Source organism: Crocodylus siamensis, chromosome 1 (assembly GCF_052110815.1).
Source record: "Crocodylus siamensis isolate JL-2025a chromosome 1, ASM5211081v1, whole genome shotgun sequence".
NCBI classification, from domain to species: Eukaryota; Metazoa; Chordata; order Crocodylia; family Crocodylidae; genus Crocodylus; species Crocodylus siamensis.
Window position 1 is genome coordinate 260,706,110 of NC_143395.1, and position 10,523 is coordinate 260,716,632.

The following is a 10,523-nucleotide window of genomic DNA, read 5'->3' on the forward strand; positions in this document are numbered from 1 at the left end:
TAAAAAAAGTCTCCGGCAGGAGGCCTTACCCCTTCCTTGAGCTGTCTGACCCTTCTGGATTTACTGGTCACATTAACAGTTCTGCCAAGCTGTTCTAGCTAATCCCCTTACCATTTAATACAGCTGCAAATAATGCAGCCAGATCCAGAAGAATGGAAGCAGAAGCATACCTTAACTCAGTTTCTGATATTTTTTCTGAGCTAGAGATGTTCTGAAGGGCCTCAGGGCACCCTTGGAAAGCCTTGGCCAACAAAAGATTTAAAATGGCTTCTTTGCAACCATGAACAAATGCCTGTATCCTGCAAAGTGTGCTGGCATTCATTCCAAAAAATGCCACACTTGCCATGGTGTTACCTCTCAGCTCTGTGTTCTTGGGGAATGCTGGCACAGTACATAGCCTGTCTGATGCACCTAAAGACCTCCAGACAAGGTTGATAGGAGTGAACCAACCCCCCGGTCTCATTTACATGGGAGATGGGACAGGAATTCACCTTCATTAGCCTTCAGGATGGAGAACAGAGATTCCAAGGCAAGGACTGCACTGAATTCTGGGACCAGGGGAACACTGCATGATGAGGGATCCCTGCTCCAAATGCTAATCAATCCAGATCTACACACACCCAGCTCAACACTTATTAGACCAATTCTAGTAATGACTCCTTTATTGGTACCCAAAACACTGAAGCTGTCCGTCTGTATTGTGAGCTCCCTCAGCATAATGCCACCCATATCCAAGAGTGATCAGATCCTATTATCCAGCATAGGAGCCATTGTTTACTCATAAACAAACCTAGTGTTCTCCCTTGAGCCATTGTTAGTTCTCTACAAAAACCCCAACCCAAGCTCAAGTTTCTGTCCTGGTGCTTGGATCCAAAAGCTGCATCAGTTCTATTGCTTTTCTGCCTGGAAATCCCTTCATCGATCATGCTGAGGGCTCTGTCTGTCTGCAAGCTCCAGCAAACACTTGGGAACCTTGACTAGTTCGAGCTTTGCTCACTGGTGAGACCCCAACTCCATCTCCCTCTCTGACTCCAGGAACCTGACTTTTACTTTCTTACTCCAGACACAGCTTTCTAAACTTCACTTTTGCTAATCAGACTTGAGCTAGACTTCCCCAAATACCCAACTGAAATAATGTAATATTGTAATTATTTTATTTGTCTCTCTTGTATAGCTATTACTACTGGTATCATCATAAGATCATGTGTCTGGCAACAATTAAGTTTTATGGTCAAGCTGGGTGCTATACTCTGTCTTTGAACCTCATTTACTCTTCCTTCCCCTTGACTTCACCTCCCCATTTACTCTGCAGCAATGCTTCTTTTACCTAAGCCAAAGATCCCTGTAATGCCCAAAACTGTGGTGGGGTCTGCTCATCAAGCGAGTTACTAATGGGACCTTTGTGACAAGAGATTGGGACATGCTCAGTTTTGAGGTGCATGAGGGTATGAGCTGAAAGTGCTGATTGGATCCAGCCTGCTCAGATGTACTCTGTCACTGTGTGTGTATGTCTAACTACATTTATTATTGTCCTGTTGAAATAAGGGATGAATTGAGTTCAAGGCACATGAGGGTGTTGGTTTGTTAATGCTGAATAATCCAGCCTGACTCAGGCATGCCCTGTTAGTGCGTGTGTGTGTGTGTGTGTGCGCATGTGTGTGTGTGTGTGCCTATATTTGTTTGACTGATTTGGTGGCTGGAGGACCTCAGCCCCATTTGACCCTGAGCCCTGCAACATAGCTCCACTGGGGGTGAGGACCTGCAGGAGGGAGAGATACAGCTCCATATAGAAACACAAGTAACACAAGCAGCACATTGCTAGAATTACAGAGACCCCAAACATGTACCCCTAATAAATAAGCACACCCCCAAGTGATGGGCAAATCTGGTAACAATGGGTGCAGGGAATAGTTCAGCTCTGATCTCGCAGGAATGAAGTTTACCACTAGAAAACTAGGAATTTGCTTTGGGCAAGTATAACATGGGAATTTCAGTTATTTTACATGCAAGGGGACACTATTTTGTTTTGTGCAGGTTCAGGCTCATGTGTGGTTGCTATCTACGTGATCATGTTTCTGGCATTCCACCCACACACACACATGTAGGGTCTCAAGAGAGCAGAACAAATATGCATTGCGTCGATGGCAAACCACAGATCGTGCTGCCAATTATGTCCAGTGGTGGAGAGGAAATAAACATGCTGAATGATTTCTTTTTCTGAAAGGAAAAACATCTGAATGAGGTGCTGAGCCTTGCTTGCATTAAAACCTGCGTCAATTATGTTGTTTGTTTCTACAGCACCAGGCTCTCAATGCACTGATATAAAAATCACGGTTCGTTTCTTTGGAGGCTCACGAATAATAATCCTTCAGGCATACATTGTTAGTAACACAAAGGATATATTTGCAAATAGGGTCAGAGCGAAGACAAAAGACCACACTCTGCCCGTGAGGAAAACTCTCAGCTGGCTTTTATCCCCTCTCTCCTGGGCACGTGTGCAGAAACAGGAACTCTTACAACTTATTTCCGGTTCGTACAAACATATATGTAAACATGTCGCTTCATACGTCCCATGTGCATTATAATTAACTACTTAAGTATGCGGGGCGGATAGGCATATATGCATTAGCTAATTACGCATGCTCAGAAAAGCTCTCCAGGTTACCAAAAGTTCAAACCCACTCTTTCCCAAGGACACGATCATTAAAAATTGCAATTACTCTTATCTGCATGCGAAAGCTAAGGAGTATGTGTTTTAGTGTAACAAAGAGATAGTAAATTTGCCAAAGAAAAGGGAGTGATACCTTAACACAAAGAGCCCTTGGTAGTTTCTCCCCCCCCCCTCCACCAGGCACGAAATGCCAGCTGTGTGGTTCTAACAACACTCTATTTACTATACATTTTTAATAATATTTCTAACAGCACAGTACCTCTCTTGGAACCAAATCCTTTTGCATTTCCCCTGCTAGGAGGCCTGAAAGCATTTCTTTGTGTATGCTGCTGTTGAAGTGCTCCCAAAGAATGCTGCTGTCAAGTACAGCATGCCCATTTTTCTGTCCAGCGTATGCCAATCCTGGAAATGAGGCAGTAAAGCCACCCCAATGACCTCCACTATTGGGTGGGCATGATGTGCCTGAGAACTGCAATCCCTGTAGTGCTGCAGAAATGGTACAGGCCTATCTCCTCGGTTATTAAGCTCTGCCCTTTAGTGGGGAGGAATCAGAAATCAGTAAAGTACTGGCTTTTCTTCGCTTGTTGTACAGGATTATGAATTTGACTACCAACTGCCAGCATGCTCTTCTTTGTCAGAGCAATGACCGAGGTCATAATGTGTCTTGTAAAGTGCACAAAGACTGAGGCACAGAAAATCCAGCACCTAGAACTTGTGCTTCACAATCCTGAGGCCCACAACTGTGCTCATTATAAAAATGAAAACCAGTTCTTAGAAACACATCAAGTATTGTAAAAAAAAAAAAAGAGTAAGGATAATTGTGAGAACTAGCAATGCTGCTTAAGGATTGGTGAGTGCAGAGGTTTAAAAGTAATCATTGGAAGAGATGAGTCTGGCACTCTGTTTTTGGCTTCCTGTCTTATACTGAAGGGACATTTTGGTGGTAAATTCAGTAGCAAAGTCCAGAACAACAGCAATGTCTTCTACCAGGTCCTGTATCTCAGAGGAAAATTCCAAAATCCACTCCAAGCATGCTTTTGAGCAATTCTGAAGCTTTGGGGCTATGTACATTTGTAACACCATCTGCTAATGCTTGTATTGATGCCACAACTATTAACAAATGTGACATCAAACCCAGCTGCTACATGCCCGGGGATCTGTGGTAATATCTCCAGGCAATCAAATCTGTTCATGCAAAAAAGGAAAAAGGTAATTTCCTAGGGGCTTTTTTTTATCTGAAACTTTACCTTGTAGCAACAGCAGTGTGGTGCAAAACAATCAGAGCTGAAGGTGTTTAAAATAAACTACAATACTTCTTATAGCAGGGAAGAGTTGGGTTTCTGCCCCTCCCTCCTCCTTGCTTTCCTTGTTCTTGCTTGGCTAAGCCCCGTGAGGTCTAACCTTACAAACAAATATCACTCTTGTTGTAACCATAGCTGCTCTTCCAGCTAGTATGAGTTCTGGTGGAAAGAGCACTGTCCTTTTACTACAAGTTAAAAGGAAGCTGCAGGAATAGTTCAGTGATATTTGCTTTAGAGTGTTTTAAATTCATAGCAAACAAATGTATGCACAACTGCTGGCAGGAGTATCAAGAATGATGCTGACAGCTGTTGGGAAGGTGTATTTGTTATCTTGAAAGAAAAGATTGATTCAACACATCTGACTTGTTCTGTGGGAATACATTGATTTTTTTTTTTTTTAACATCAAAAGGGCAGACTACTGCCTGGTTTCCTGCCAGCCCAGATTGTGGGTACACTCTCAGAATCAGCTTCTCTGGGCGGTCAGCAGTCTGGGATCTCTGGCAACCTACTCTGTCTCAATTACTGGCTCTCTATAACGTCTCAGCGTGCAGGGAGAGTGGATAACTCTTCAGGTAAGTTGGCTACCTGAGCGCTGGTCCCTTGCCTGGCAGACTCTGGGCTGTTTGGCAGCAAAGGAGGCCAAGAAATAGGGAGCCGGGTGGCCTACCCACCAAGTATGCAGCTAGCGAGCTGCAAAATTCCACTTTAGTTCTTGTGAAACCATTTCTTCCCTTGAATGTTTCTTCCTTCAGTGTTGAACTTTTCTTCTCCTAAACTGGGATAATTTTTTTTTTACCATTTTCTCACCAGCTTGCTTGTTTGTTTTAACATAAGTAACCTGAACAGAAGTAAGGATAAAAAAATATTCCATAGGCAAGCTGACCTGCATTATCAGTCCTTTTTTACAGTGACTCTCTATGATCACTGTCAGTAATGGGGAATCTCCTTTTCCCTGCAGATGCTAACAGTAGAAACAACTCCACAAAATGAAGGCTGTATATAGACAGCACTGTATACCCCACAACAGAACCATCACCATTCCTGGATATTACACCTGTACCTCCAGAAATGTAACGTGTCTCATCCAGTGCACCAAATGCCCAGATGGAAAATATGTAGAAAAAAACAACTGTGCACCAGAATGAACAAACACTGAAAATCCATCAATGATAAAAATATCCAATTATGTGTGGGTGCACACTCCTAAGACAATCACTCCCTCTCTGATCTCTCAGTTCTAATCCTCAGTGGAAATTTACAAAACACCTTCTGTAGACGAGCCTACCAGCTTCACTTCATAAATCTGCTGGACACAAAAAATCATGGACTTAATATAAACATTGGATTCATGATGCATTACAACCTGCCTGACATCTGATATCTCAGGTAACCTGCCTACAGGTGACCACTTGCATTCCTTTCCACATTTCCCTCTCTTCCCCCCTCCCCTCCTGTCTCTACCCATCATCTTCCAAACTTCCACTGGATCTTCACAGACCTGCATGTTTTAAATTAGCTGCTTTTCTACCTTGGAGAACACATAACACCAGCAGAGCCTCCCAGTGCTGATGAAGGATGTTTTTGCCCAAAAGCTTTCAAAGCACATTTTTTCCAGCTAGTTAGTTGGTCTAATAAAAGATATTACATCTACCCAAAGAACCTTGCCTGCCTATAGACAGCATTAGCATGTAAATAGAAATTGTATGACTTGTCAAAGCAGCTGGAGTTGTTCATTCAATAGGAGTACTGATACCCTCACTTGTTTGTATACTTAAGCCTTAAAATGTCACTGCAGTGTTTTGAAGCAGTACAAATATTTACACTTCTGTATCCTAACCTATTCATGTGTGGCCATGTCTTACCATGATTAAGTAGCATATTCTGAACCCTAGGCAAAATAATGAAAGGGCTGATACATGATTCATGCTGATACATGCAAATAAATAGGAATATAATTACCTTCAACCAACATGGAAAATAAACCTCTTCTAACAAAACTGATTTAAGTCTTTGAACCTACAGATTTCACTGTTAAAAGTAACTGTAGATGTAGTCTACATTTTAAGTCACTTGAATTAGTAATGCATGATGTGCTGATATTGTTTAGTCCCAAGCTTAAAAGTATGTGTTAACTGTATTTTGGACTAGTTAACTGACAGCTCTTAAATAAATAGTTGTAATGAGACATCATTCAGCCAGTGGTGTTTTTATGGGGACTTGGCCTGATGCTACTCAACCTTTTTGAAGATCTGAGTGTTTGTGATCTGAGTTGATATAAATCACTGCTGACAGAATGGCGAATGATGAATGTAAAAACTGATTCCTTGGAAATTTGGACCAATGCAAACAGCACATCTTTCAAAAATCAAACACAAAGGTAAATATCTAGGGAAAGGATTGAAGACCAGTACCTATAGAATGGGGGACTAAAAAGGAGTTAGGGTTTTAATAGATGGATTGCTGAACACAACCTCCAGGAAATGCCGTATCCAAGGGGGGCTCATGCTATCCTTGTATTAATGAGGGTGTTGTGAGCGTGGGAAGGGTTCTGCTTTTATCTTGCCTATGGTATTGGTGAGAGTGGTATTAGAAGACTACACCCAGTTCTGATCTCCAAATGGACGTTGGGAAATTCTGGGGAAAGTGTGTTTAAAACCCGCCCACCCACAAAAAACCCCACAAAATTGTTTCAAGGGCTGGACAAAAAAAAGTCTTACAGGGGGGCTTAAAGATGTTCATCTGGTTAACATCCAGAAAAAAGAATGAGCAGTGCTTTGGTTACAGCATGTACGTGCCCATTTAAGGAGAATATAGTGGATGCTAAAGGGCTCTAATGCAGAAATAACAGCATAATAAGAACCAATGGCTGGTGAATGGTAGCAATGGCAAGTTGACATGAGAAACAGACCCAAACGTTTATAAGGGACACTGATGGGCCATTGGAACAATCTGTCAAGAGAACAGCTGTACCTCTGTGGGGGGGGGTCTCTAAATCAAGATTGGATGGCTCTAGGCAAGTGTTGCATCAGCTGAACACAAGTTACTGGGCTCAACGCACTGGTAGCTGGGTGACATTCTTTAAGGCTGTATTAACTTCCCCCCTAGCTCCCCCCAAAAACAAACAAACAAACCCCAAAACAAAACAAGAAACAAACCCAAGCCAACCAAAACAGAACAAAATGACAACCCAGCTGGCCAAACCAAGTGATGTCACGGTCCCTTTTACCCTTGAACTCCAGAAAAGATTTAGATATGAACACTTTTATATTAATAGCTGGCTAAAACAAAATATTTTTTTTTCTGCCAGAAAATTTGTTTAAACAACCTCCTCTTGTTTGTGGGCCAAGTAGTAGTTCTGATTACTTTTTTTGAGAAATAATTTCTTGAGCCTACAAAGGAATTTCTGGAGTGGAAAGAGGGACTTGCACCAAACTATCCAATGGCCTGTTGGTTTTCGAGTTGGGATACGGGAGATGCAAATTTGTCCCTCGTCTATTGGAATCTCCCCACATTCCATGAGTACCCTAACCAGGGGAGGGAGTGTGTGAGAGAGGGGGGAGGGAGGTAATTACCTTTCTTTGGTTTGCATTAAAATTTGAAAGGCTTTAGTATGTCCAATGAAGAATAAGAATATTTTTTAAATTTCAAAAATTTTTACCGGATAGAAAAAAATATTTCCCATCCAGCTTCAGTAACTATACAGTTAAGCCACAGTCTGAAGTGTGTGTGTGTGTACACATGCACCCCCCTGATGCAAGGGCAATGGAGATTTATGAAAGAGTGTGAGTGTGTACACATCCTACACGGGGGGTATGTGTGTATTTTCTTTCTTTTCTTAAACCACAGCAGTGTTTTATTTACTGAGAGATCAGTATAGTTTCTTTGGCAGCATTACCCCACCCTGCTTTTTTGGCAATACTGTGTTGACTTGTAGCTTCTGATGAAATGCCTCTCTTGCCTTCCTGTCCAAACAGAGAGAGAGGATATTTCAGTGGTTCAGCACTAGCTTGGAGCTTCAGGGGCATCTATATACGTGAAGGAGCTCTGCTCCAACATGTGCTAATTAGCACGTCAGAGAAGACTTGATTAATAGAGTCAAGTTGCTCCACCAGCTTCTGCCTCACGTGTATTCAGCATCCCTGCATTTCAAAATGGTGGCAGGAGCACTTTTAACTAAACCTCATCGAACGAGCTTTAGCTGCAGCACCCGCGCTGCCATTTTGAAGCTTGGGATGCTGAATACACATGACCCTGTGGTCACTTTAACTAGAGTGGCTCTGAGCCACTCTAATTGAAGTGCCCCTGCCTCTCCCCTTCACCCTGGAGCACGTGTATAGAGGCCTGGGTTCAAGTCCTTGCTCTACTACTGTTGCATTCTGTCCCTTATTTCTAGGACTGTGAAAGGGGATTAGAGGATGCTCTAATTGCTTAGGAGACTACATTAAAGAGAGCAAGGTGCTTGGATACTATGATAAAGAGTAAATATATATACTGTCTTTTTGGTAGTTCAGAGCATAGTTGGGCTTTGTACAGACATGAAGGCGCACAACAGCAGAACTGGTGGACTAGGGTCTAAAGTAGGTAACTAAGTCTCTGCTCCAGCAAAACTGTTGAGCATGTGATTAATGGAAAAAGTTTGAATTGTTTACACTGATTTGTGCTTTGTGTGATCAGTGCCAACAGTGCTATGCAACAGTACTACTTTACATGGGAGCTACTCTTCAAATGCTTACAAAGGGTTTCAAAGCTATGCAAGACAAATTTCATAGTGCCTGTATTTATACTTGAAGGTGCTGACAGATACGCAGTTCTCTGCATATCTTCATAAGCACCATGAGTTACAGTAACACCTTCCCATCCCCCCAATATACATTCACTGTTTGGTGGGGAGGAGTATTAAACTCCACTTCAGAGCTGATCCAGTTGAAAGGTTGCCGATCTACAGCCTTTCCACTAGCCTTGTCCCCCCCCCCACTCAGTTCCAGTGCTGTCTGCAGGATGGGAGGGGGAGAAGAGATGGGGAGGGAGCTGCAGACTGAGGTTTGTCCAGCCTATGCTGGGGGGCAGTAGATTGGAGCCACCCATGGGTGCCCCAAGACAGGGGCTCCAATCCACCCAGCACAGGCTGGGCAAACCCCAATTTGCAGCTCCTTCCCTCTCCCATTCTGAAGATAGCACTAGGGGCAGGACTGGGCTACACTGCACAATTGGGCACTTATAAAGTGCTCTGCAGCTCTGTACTTCTGTCAGGGCATGGCTGTAGAGAACTTTCAAGGGCTGATCTCCTGACAAAACGTCACTTCTGTCAGTGCCCTGAGTGCCTCCTCCCCCATCCCATCAATTCTTACCCCTCTCTCTGTTGAGATGTCCATCTATAATTTGTTTCTTTTGCAAAGTTTACACACCTACATTTCATTTTTTTGTTACAGAAGCCTCATTGGTGAGTTGTTACTTTTTTATATTTGTTGTTGAGTTTTTCACCCACTCTTTTCTTATTCCCTTCTTTGAATCAGTGTTTCTTTGCTCAATAGTATGTGTTTACTTTTTTCCTTTGTTATCAGGTCATCCAGCCATCATGAGACCTGTTTTGCCAAGCTCCTTTTTGGCACCTTTTGCTTACTATAGCTTAGCATAACTACAACCAGAACTCCTACAGCCATTACATTTATATATCCTTCTGTAACTGAATATGGAGTACATTGGATGTTTAAGTTAAATGAACACAAGCGCAGTGATAGATATTTGTTACAAAATGGGTATGATGGTCAGTGCTTTTAAGAGTTTCTAATGAAACACTCTGCACAATGGTTTGATCCTGCACCCTGTGAAATTAGTGAAGTTCTGTTGCAACATCAAGCGCAAGTACACAGAGGATTTACAATGGAAAAACAAGTTGTAATCCTTCTGGCATGCTGCATAAAGTTACTGACAATCTTTAGACACTTGGTTGTGAAAGGGGGACGAAGAAAAATAATTTTTGAGTTAAAAAGTTATTTCAGATCTATAGGTAAACAGTCAAATAATGAATTTGACTAGAGGAAGGATGGATTTGGACCACTGAGTAGCAATGCTCACTTTCTCAAGGGGCTTTCCAGTTGTGGTTTACCAGTCAGCCCACAATAAAACCCTTTCATTTTCTGTGAAATGGAAACAGTTTCTTAGAATAAATTTTAAGAGCTGTTTCAGGTGAGAATTTCTTGCATTTCCTATTCACTGTCCCTCAGTCAAATGATTTCAACATCAGACAGAAACCTGCTTGTAACATGCAGTTAAAACTAAATTCTTATTTTAATTAAGCTTGCTCCTTACGGATAATAGAGGAAGCTTTGTTGTGTCTGCATTGTCTTCATCACTCCATGCCTGGTGACTTCAGAAAGCAATATTAAAGTGCTTTTGTGGAGTGGTTTTCAAAACAGAAACAGGTGAGCCTGTTGCTCTATTAGAGCCCTTAGAAATTGAAACATTTGTCTTTCAGACGCTGACTTTTGGCTAAATATGACATTCAAAACCAAAGTATGTTTTATTTGAAATGCAGACATGGACAACAAAA